The 10000-nt window shown below is 33.1% G+C and overlaps 2 protein-coding genes across 2 annotated transcripts in view; one reads left to right on the top strand and one right to left on the bottom strand.

The window, feature by feature from the left end:
- Nucleotides 1–3072, bottom strand: part of LOC137644013 (uncharacterized) — a 432645-nt gene extending 429573 nt beyond the window's left edge. The window contains exon 1 of the mRNA XM_068376888.1: nucleotides 2768–3072. The gene's annotated coding sequence lies outside the window, so the exon portion shown is untranslated. The remainder of the gene's footprint in view (nucleotides 1–2767) is intronic.
- LOC137644012 (serine-rich adhesin for platelets-like) overlaps nucleotides 1–10000 on the top strand; it is a 544649-nt gene that overhangs the window by 371678 nt on the left and 162971 nt on the right.

Here is a 10000-nt window from a genome sequence, read left to right as displayed (position 1 = left end):
ATGAGAGAGAGAGAGAGAGAGAGAGAGAGAGAGAGAGAGAGAGAGAGAGATAGAGATAGAGATAGAGAGAGAGAGAGAGAGAGAGAGAGAGAGAGAGAGAGAGAGAGAGAGAGAGAGAGAGAGAGAGAGAGAGAGAGAATAGAATGACAGCTAGACTTTAATCAACCAAGAGAGCAGGCAGGCTTTAGAAGTGGGTATTCAATAACTGGCCATATCCATGTATGAGGTAATTAACCAACTAATAAAAAAATCAACAGAGTATGATACACCACTATGTATGGCATTTATAGACTATGAGAAAGCTTTTTATTCTGTCAAAACTTCAGCGGTAATGAAAGCCTTTCAAAAACAAGGAATAGAAGAATCGTAGGTTAGAACACTCGAAGATATCTATACAGGAAGTACAGCACTCCTAAAACTACAGAAAGATAGTAAGAAAATTCCCATTGAGAAAGGAGTTAGACAGGGAGACCCTATCTCTCCTAAATTATTCACAGCATGCCTAGAAGTTTTTAAGAATTTAGACTGGAAAAATTTAGGTATTGATATTAATGGGAATACCTAGTTGTGTTTAGTGAATCATGGTAGGAATTACAAAAGACGATAGAACATTTGACTAGAGAAAGCAGAAATGTAGGACTGAAAATGAATATGAGTAAAACTAAGATAATGTTCAATGAAAATGCAGAAAGATAACAAATAAGAGTTAAGGACGAAACTCTAGATATTGTTAATGAATATACGTAGCCTACTTAGGACAGACAGTAAGTGCTTCCCCAGGACATTGAGACCAAAATTAAAAGAAGGATAAGCTTAGGATGGAGAGCATTTGGTAAACAAAATGAAGTTATGAAAAGTGAAATCCCCCTTTATCTAAAAAAGAAAAGTATTTAATGAGATGGTCCTACCAGTATTAACTTATGCATAAAAAACTTTGAATCTCACTAAACCCTTGGAACATAAGCTAGTAATAACTCAAAGAATTATGGGAAGAATAACGATGGGAATAACACTAAGAAACAGAAAAAGAGCAACATGGATATGAGAGCAAACTAAAGTAGAGGATATGCTGGCAACATGTAAGAAAAAAATGGACATGGACAGGGCATATAATGAGAATGACAGACAATAGATTGACATTAAGAATAAGAGAATGGGCCCCTGGAGATTAAAAGAGGCAGGGGAAGGAAGAGAAGGCGATGGATTACGGAACTAAGAAATTTTCCGGGTGAGTACTGGCACAGAAAGACCATAAAGACGCAATTGGAAGGACATGTCTGAGGCCTTTGCTCTGCAGACGACTAGTAACGGCTGATGATATTCCTGTATATATATATATATATATATATATATATATATATATATATATATATATATATATATATATATATATATATATATATTTATATATATATATATATATATATATATATATATATATATATATATATATATATATATATATATGTGTGTGTGTGTGTGTGTGTGTGTGTGTTGTTCATATACATGTAACTTGAGTACTTGTATACACCATCGTATCATAGTGCTGGTATATGTACTTTACCACTCTCATAAGATGGTGATGATGAGTCTAGTCAAATCTGATAATTTGTATCTAAACTGAACTCGACAGATTTGCACATAAGCATAAGATGAAATAAGCTTCTGTCTGTCTTTGTTCGTAGCGTGCGCTTGATCGATTATTATTATTATTATTATTAAATGCTAAGCTACAACCCTAGTTGGAAAAGCAGGATGCTATAAGCCCAGGGGCCCCAACAGGGAAAATAGCCCAGTGAGGAAAGGAAATAAGGAAATAAGGAGATAAGGAAAAATAGAACATTTTAGGAATAGTAACAATATTAAAATAAATATTTCCTATTTAAAATATAAAAACTTTAACAGAACAAGCGGAAGAGAAACTCGATAGAAAAGTGTGCCCAAGTGTACCCTCAAGCAAGAGAACTCTAACCCAAGGCAGTGTAAGACCATGGTACAGAGGCTATGGCACTACCCAGGAATAGAGAACAATGGTTTGATTTTGGAGTGTCCTTCTCCTAGAAGAGCTGCTTACCATAGCTAAAGAGTCTCTTCTACCCTTACCAAGAGGAAAGTAGCCACTGAACAATTACAGTGCAGTAGTTAACCCCTTGGGTGAAGAAGAATTGTCTAGTAATCACAGTGTTGTCAGGTGTATGAGGACAGAGGAGAATCTGTAAAGGATAGGCCACACTATTCGGTGTCTGTGTAGGCAAAGGGAAAGAACCGTAACCAGAGAGAAGGGTCCTATGTAGTACTGTCTGGCCAGTCAAAGGACCCCATAACTCTCTAGCGGTAGTATCTCAACGGGCGGCTGGTGCCCAGGCCAACCTACTAAGTTAACAGTTGTTTTCGAATGCTTTCAGCTTGGAATAATTACTTCAGTTAAAGACGAATCCTGAAGAGTATGAGGGAGTCGAAAAAAGTTAAGAGGCTATTGTGGCTATTCATTGCATATGGATATGCGGGAGACGCGTGATTAGACTGAAAATACTAAATGTATTTTTGCACAGGTATCGGATTAAATTTCCTCAAGAATGACAAGCTAAACCCAAAATTAGCAGTTGGAGCTCTACCATATTACCGTACACATTCTTCAGTTTATTTTTCTATTCTTCTCTTCTTTTCTATCACTTTCGTGCTCTTTCGCTCCCTCCTTATTACACCTGTAACTTGTCTCCTGACCTCGGAAAAGTACAGTTAAAATATGAATATTTTTAGGTCTTACCAAGTTCAGCTTGTGTAACAAAGCCTGCAGTGTTGTGTTGGTTTGTTATTTTTTCCATCTTTCTTGTTGACGAAGTTGTTTATCTGCATTTGTATCTCCAAGTTTATATATCTATAGACTCGATATGCTTTCTTTTGGTAATGATATTTAAGTCTTCCCGTTCATTTCACTATAGGTTCGGATATGTACAATTCCTTACTCCTTGTGTAAAAACATGCGTAGAATTTGGGGGACTCGGATCCACGTTACGGATGTCAAAGGGTAATTGAGGAATACTCAGCTAGATTAATCTTTGGCACTAAGCTTTACCGAGACCCATCAAGTCATCCGTTCAAAGCACCTAGTTTTAAGGAAACTAGTAGCATACATTTAGGAGTAATAACCGCTGAGCAACCTCACAACAACAGCAAGGTCATTATGAAACTGTGGTTTTGCATAACAATTAGCTTGCTTTGCATTTAAACCAGAAAAAAAACGCTATACAGTGTGGTCTTGTGCTTGTTATTTAACCCATGTAATCCCTAACGTGCATATGTGAGCTCGTGTTACGTTTCTTTGTAAAAACAAAAAATACACATCCCTGTGTTGTTCAAAATGTAGCAATTAAAACGTTGGAGAGTTGCAATATCCTATACATATTTACATCACCGCGTTGACCTTGAACAAAATGTACATAATTGTTACAAATAGCAATATGCTTATCTGTACTATTCATGAAAAACATTAGTAATCGAAAATATAAATTACTACAAGGACCTAAAAACTGTTTATTGTAAAACTGTTAGTTATAAGTAGAAATAGGAAACGAACACAAGGTTGTCATTCATAACGCCTGTGACGTCACTCAAGCTTACACAATACGCCAACCAGAATTGCAAATCCCATTTTTCTCTCGTGGTAGCGTTTGTGAATAAAGGTTTGTTTGTGCAATAGAGTTCGTCAAAATTAGGAGATAAAAAGTCAAGGGCTCTTGGGAAACTGTAACACATTCTGCATAATAGCAATCTCTCTCTCTCTCTCTCTCTCTCTCTCTCTCTCTCTCTCTCTCTCTCTCTCTCTCTCTCTCTCTCTCTCTCTCTCTCTCTCTCTCGATATATATATATATATATATATATATATATATATATATATATATATATATATATGTGTGTGTGTGTGTGTGTGGGTATGTGTAAATATATATATATATATATATATATATTATATATATATATATATATATGTATGTACATATATATAGATGTATATATATATATATATGTATATATATAAATGTATATACAGTATATGTATATATATATAGATGTATATATAGACGTATATATATATATATATATATATATATATATATATATATATATATATATATATATATATATGTATATATATAGATGTATATACAGTATATGTATATATATATATATATATATATATATATATATATATATATATATATATATATATACATACACATATATACATATATATATATATATATATATATATATATATATTATATATATATATATATATATATATATATATCCGTGTGTGTGTATATATACATACATATATAACTGGAATGTAAAGGTGATTGCTGAACGTGGTGATTTCAATTTAATGTTCATAAATAGCCGATCATATTTTAAAAGTTCATTTTATAGAAAAGTGTTAATATATCCTTTTATTAAATTTCTGTAGATATAAATTCAGCATATATCCAGATTTTAGTTTGGGCTAAAATGCATACATGATCGTTTTCAATTAAAGGCTCGTTTTTAGCTGTTCACCTAAGCCTTATTAGTATCGTTAAGAATTTGTGATGATACAGAAAATGGTTATTTGATCTTCGTGGTGAAATAGATCCCACTTTCCGCTATCATTTTTTACCGGATGTTATCAAACCAAATTTAGACATGGAGTTGCCATATAGATGTTAAACCAAGAATTCAATGACTAATGAAAAATATCCTTTAGATCTTGAAGGAAGAGAATCATTCGCTGGGCACATGGTGTTTGGGGAGAAAAAGATTATTTTTGTACGATATTTTTTATTAATTTTGACATATTTACAAGTACATGTAAAATTCTCACTGGAATCTACAAAATGAGATTAACTTGCATGTTATCATTGTTTCTAATGACTTATGTCAATTTCACCTCGGAGACTATGTCAATTTCACCTCGGAGACTATAATCCTAACCTATCATCTGCTAAGGAGATCTCAAGGTGACAGGCGGGGTAGTTTGGCCAAGCGTACAGCCGACAGACGTTGATAGTACTTGGCATTGTTACCTTTGGGGAAGGATGTGCAGAATACAGTTCCTCTGAAGCGTACTCCCGGCTATCTTCCTCTAACGCCTGAATAAAAGGTGGCTGGGAACACAACGTGTTCTTAAGAAATTGCGTTTTTGTTGTCAAGATGACCATTGTTCTGATAAAAAATATACAAGAGACGAAGTGAAGGTGTTTTTTTAATAACTGTAGAGCTTTCCCGGTATTCATTAATGTAATTGGGAACTGATAAATTTAGGAAGGAACTCTTGTCTGTAATTATGATCCTAAAATTAAGGGAAACTGCTAGTTTATCATGAATTATTAGTTAATAAGAATAAGAATACTAAAAGTACATTGGGTTTTCTAATTTAGAATAGCGTGTCATATCCTTTGGGATACATCGTATTGATTTTTAACAAAGACAGAATATACTGTGACACAACTGCTGGACATCGATAGAACCATTCATGTATGAAGGGCTACACATCCTGGTCTGTCCGTCCTGTATGTCAAAGTCTGGACGTTGTGACAGAACAGTCATATTTGTGATTTTTTAGAGCTAAGATTACTGGCTACGCCACCGCAGTCACTTACTGGACAACCTCTACAACATTTCGAATGCTTCCAGAAGGCTAAAGTCACTGGTTGCCCTCCAATGATAGCTGCCAAACGCGTTAAGACCAGGGGAAATCAGGCGTTGGCCGTTTGTAAAACTTCCCTCCCCTAGAAATCATTGTTAATAGATCTGAAGAAACCGAACTCTGATATCATCTTTCTATGCAATCAAAAATAACTCGCGTATTTATATCTAATCTCGTTCAATAATAATAATAATAATAATAATAATAATAATTCTATCATATAACTTTGGTCATCAAATATATAGCGCTTAATGATAAATCAATGGGAATGAAAATATTCAGACTACTTCTTAGTAGTCTATCAATGTAATTACAGTAATTGAAAAATATATTGTTTATCGGGGATAAAGATAAGAAAAGTCAATCAACACGATTTAAAGAAATATCTTGAATTACAAACTAAGCAAGTTCAGCATTAAGGCAACTTTGGTATGCTGTCATTTCCACTACCACTAAAAACATAAATCACCTGAAGACACATCATCATAGGATTAGCAAATCAATCAAGGATCACTTTTAATTAGCGAAACGTAATATTATCTGTGTACATACAGTACTATGACTAATGAAAATATCACCATCATATCCTTTTAATATCCCGTCGAAGACAAATTTGGTCAATGGTGGTATGTAATATCTGCTGTAGAAATGCTTTATGGTACAATGACGAATAGGGGTGGAATAATAAGAAAATAAATTGTGTAATTAGTAAATTTCAAGGTAATAGTAATCACCTTGTTGCCCTGACAAATGGTATGGTCATTAAATGAAAGCTATGCAATTAACAGTTTATTTTGTCAAATAAATCGAGACCCGTCAACGGTCTCCTGTCTTTTTTTTTTCCGTCACACTTATTCACGTCTTTCTACGTCAAATTTTCCTTTCCAGCGTAGACGTCTGATAAGTTATTTCCATTCATATTTTAATGCGTATTCTAAGCTCTGTAAAAAAAAAAAAAAAAAAAATTATATTTCATTCATAACTAAATGTAAGATTACCAGTAATTTGAAAGTACAACAGTAAATTAGATTGTACGTCAAGGAAGATGCAAGGTCAGAACAATCTTCATATTTTCTGTCGAAGATCTTACTCCATTTTTTATGAGACATGTTAAAATACATGTGACCTATATTAAAACGAAGCAAAGATATCGAAAAAGCAGTATCATTCTTCATTTATAATTTTATAGAAACTTTGAAATATATGCCTCCTGCCGATTATGTCAAAAAGTATCTTCGTAAGAAGGACACGTATATAAAATCAAAATTTACATAAATAAAATAATGCTGCATAAAAAAAAATATATAGTAATTGCGTATTGCCATTACATTTTTATGTATTAAGATACATCAATAGATACAATTTCATGTGAATATCATGCATAGGATTCTCATCGTTAATGTACTAGGATTTTGCTCTCAACCACACATTAGAAAAACACGATCTTGAAATCCTTCGTAATAGTTGATCATAACTTCATAACATCACTCGTAGAATTAAAGAGTACTTTTACGTACTTCCATGATTATTTTGAAAGAAACTGTAAGTGCATATATATATATATATATATATATATATATATATATATATATATATATATATATATATATATATATATGTACATTATATATATATATATATATATATATATATATATATATATATATATATATATATATATATATATATAAATATAATATATATATATATATATATATATATATATATATATATATATATATATATATATATATATATATGTGTGTGTGTGTGTGTGTGTGTGAGAGAGAGAGAGAGAGAGAGAGAGAGAGAGAGAGAGAGAGAGAGAGAGAGAGAGAGAGAGAGAGAGAGAGCTTTGATTGCCTTTATTCTGATCATCTCATCTGTTGCCCGCCGACATATTCAGATATAGGTCGATGACATAAGAATAGCTGATATCCAATTTCAGTTACCTCATTGATAGTCATAAATGGTTGTTAGTATCTAATACTGTACCTTGAACTTAAAAAATAAACAAAACCTCACCCTATTTACAAGACTACGACTTGAGATAGAGTAGGCTTATCGCAGGTGGAAATCTGAGATCATAAGCCTAAAAGCGGGTTACGGAATAGTGATAATTCCAAATACCCTATTCTGGCATGTGTCTCGCACCATTGTTAAGGAAGGCTACTAACATCCCCTGTGACATCCCAGGGCGGCCTTTGCCCTCCGCCCGAGGAGTTTGTGATTGATATCCCAATCTTGTTTGTATTTTACCAGTTTATGTGTATTTCTCTCTCTCTCTCTCTCTCTCTCTCTCTCTCTCTCTCTCTCTCTCTCTCTCTCTCTCTCTCTCTCTCTCTCTGATTATTGTTGGAAGTGAGATATTTAGATTTTTTTTCATAATCGTCTTATCTGTATTGTAGAAGGAAGGAACTGTTCCACGCTGTCCTACCACATATTTCGTTTTTTTTTTTTTTTTTTTTTTTTTTTTGTCTAGTGGGAATCCTTTCAAATAGCACTATAATCACACTCAAGGATTTTTGTGTAACAATCAACTTTAATTTCCTTTCGTATACAACACTTGAATATCTAAACTTATTAAATATGATTAGGACTATTAAGTACGATTCAATACAGTGCATTCAGACTAAACCATGTGAATTTCTTGGATACCTGTTATCTTTATTTAGCATCGGAATTTCACATTTATTATTGTTATTATTATTATTATTAGTAGTAGTAGTAGTAGTAGTAGTAGTATTGATGTTGTTGTTCTTGTTTTTGTTGTTGCTATTATAATTATTATTATTATTATTATTATTATTATTACATGTTAAGCTACAACCCTAGTTGGAAAAGCAAGATGCTACAAGCCCAAAGGCTCCAACAGGGAAAAATGGCCCAGCGAAGAAAGGAAACAAGGAAATATATAAACTACAAGAGATGGAATGAACAATAGAATTAAAACATTTAAAAAAAAAGCAACAATAAAATTGGATCTTTCATGTATAAACTATACATACTTTAAAAAAACAAGAGGGAGAGAACTAATGGAGTATAGCATGCCCGAGTGTACTCTCAAGCAAGAAAACTCTAACCCAAGACAGCGGAAGACCATGGTACAGGGGCTATGGTACTACCCAAGATTAGAAAACAACAGTTTGATTTTGAAGTGTCCTCCTAGAAGAGCTGCTTACCATAGCTGAAGAGTCTCTTCTACCCTTATTAAGATGAAAGTAGCCACTGAACAATCACATTGCAGTAGTTAACCTCTTGAGCGAAGAAGAGACGTCATATAACACATTACATCAAAACAAAATAATCATTAAGTTAAAGGCTTTAACATTCGCGTTTCAAGCACTTAACTAAACGGAATGCCTGCTATTAGATAACTGTGCGTGTAAAGTTATAAGGATGTCATCCATTTGTGCAACTTGCCATAGTGATGCAATGGTAGGAAGTAATTTAACTGTGCTTTGAGTTATTACCAGCAATTTCGTTCACTAGCGTGATGGAGGAAGTACTTGGCACGAAAGACGAGTCAACATTTCTCAACATTTTCGCCCACATACACAACTTCCTCTTCTGTGTTTCACAAAGGGTCCATAAACTATGTAACTCCACACTCACTTTGAATTTAAGTTTAATGCTCATATACTTTTCAATAACTTTGACTATGTCTAAGATAGTTTCGAAATTAAGATCATCACAGAAAACGAGATTTTTACATATTTCGGAGAGCTAAGTTTCAATGCATCTTGGCCAGAAGATATACAGTACATCTGTCAAGCAAATTTTAGAACATCGTCTCTTCTCTCTCTCTCTCTCTCTCTCTCTCTCTCTCTCTCTCTCTCTCTCTCTCTCTCTCTCTCTCAAGTATTATTAGCACTATCGGTTGTATAACTGACTTTGTTCTTCTCGCATTGTCGCCAAAGTATATTTTATTATTATTATTATTATTATTATTATTATTATTATTATTATTATTATTATAAGCTAACGTCCCTAATTGGAAAAGCTGGATACTATAAGCCCAAGAGCTCTATCAGGAAAAAATAGCCCAGTGAGGAAAGGAAATAAGGAAATAAACAAACTATAAGAGAAATGATGAACAATTAAAACATTTTAAGAACTGTAACAACATTGAAATAGATTTTATATATGTAATCTATAAAAATCTTAAAAAAAAAAAAAAACATTAGAAAGATAGATTAGTTAGAGTGGTGTGCCTGAGTGTACCCTTAAGCAAGAGAACTCTAACCCAAGACAGAGAAAGACCATGGTACAGGGGCTATGGCATTACCCAAAACTATAGATCAATGGTTTGAT

This window comes from Palaemon carinicauda, chromosome 7 (genome assembly GCF_036898095.1).
Source record: "Palaemon carinicauda isolate YSFRI2023 chromosome 7, ASM3689809v2, whole genome shotgun sequence".
In the NCBI taxonomy this organism is placed as follows: Eukaryota; Metazoa; Arthropoda; class Malacostraca; order Decapoda; family Palaemonidae; genus Palaemon; species Palaemon carinicauda.
The sequence above is the reverse complement of the archived record's forward strand: the minus strand, read 5'-3'. Positions and strand labels throughout refer to the sequence as shown.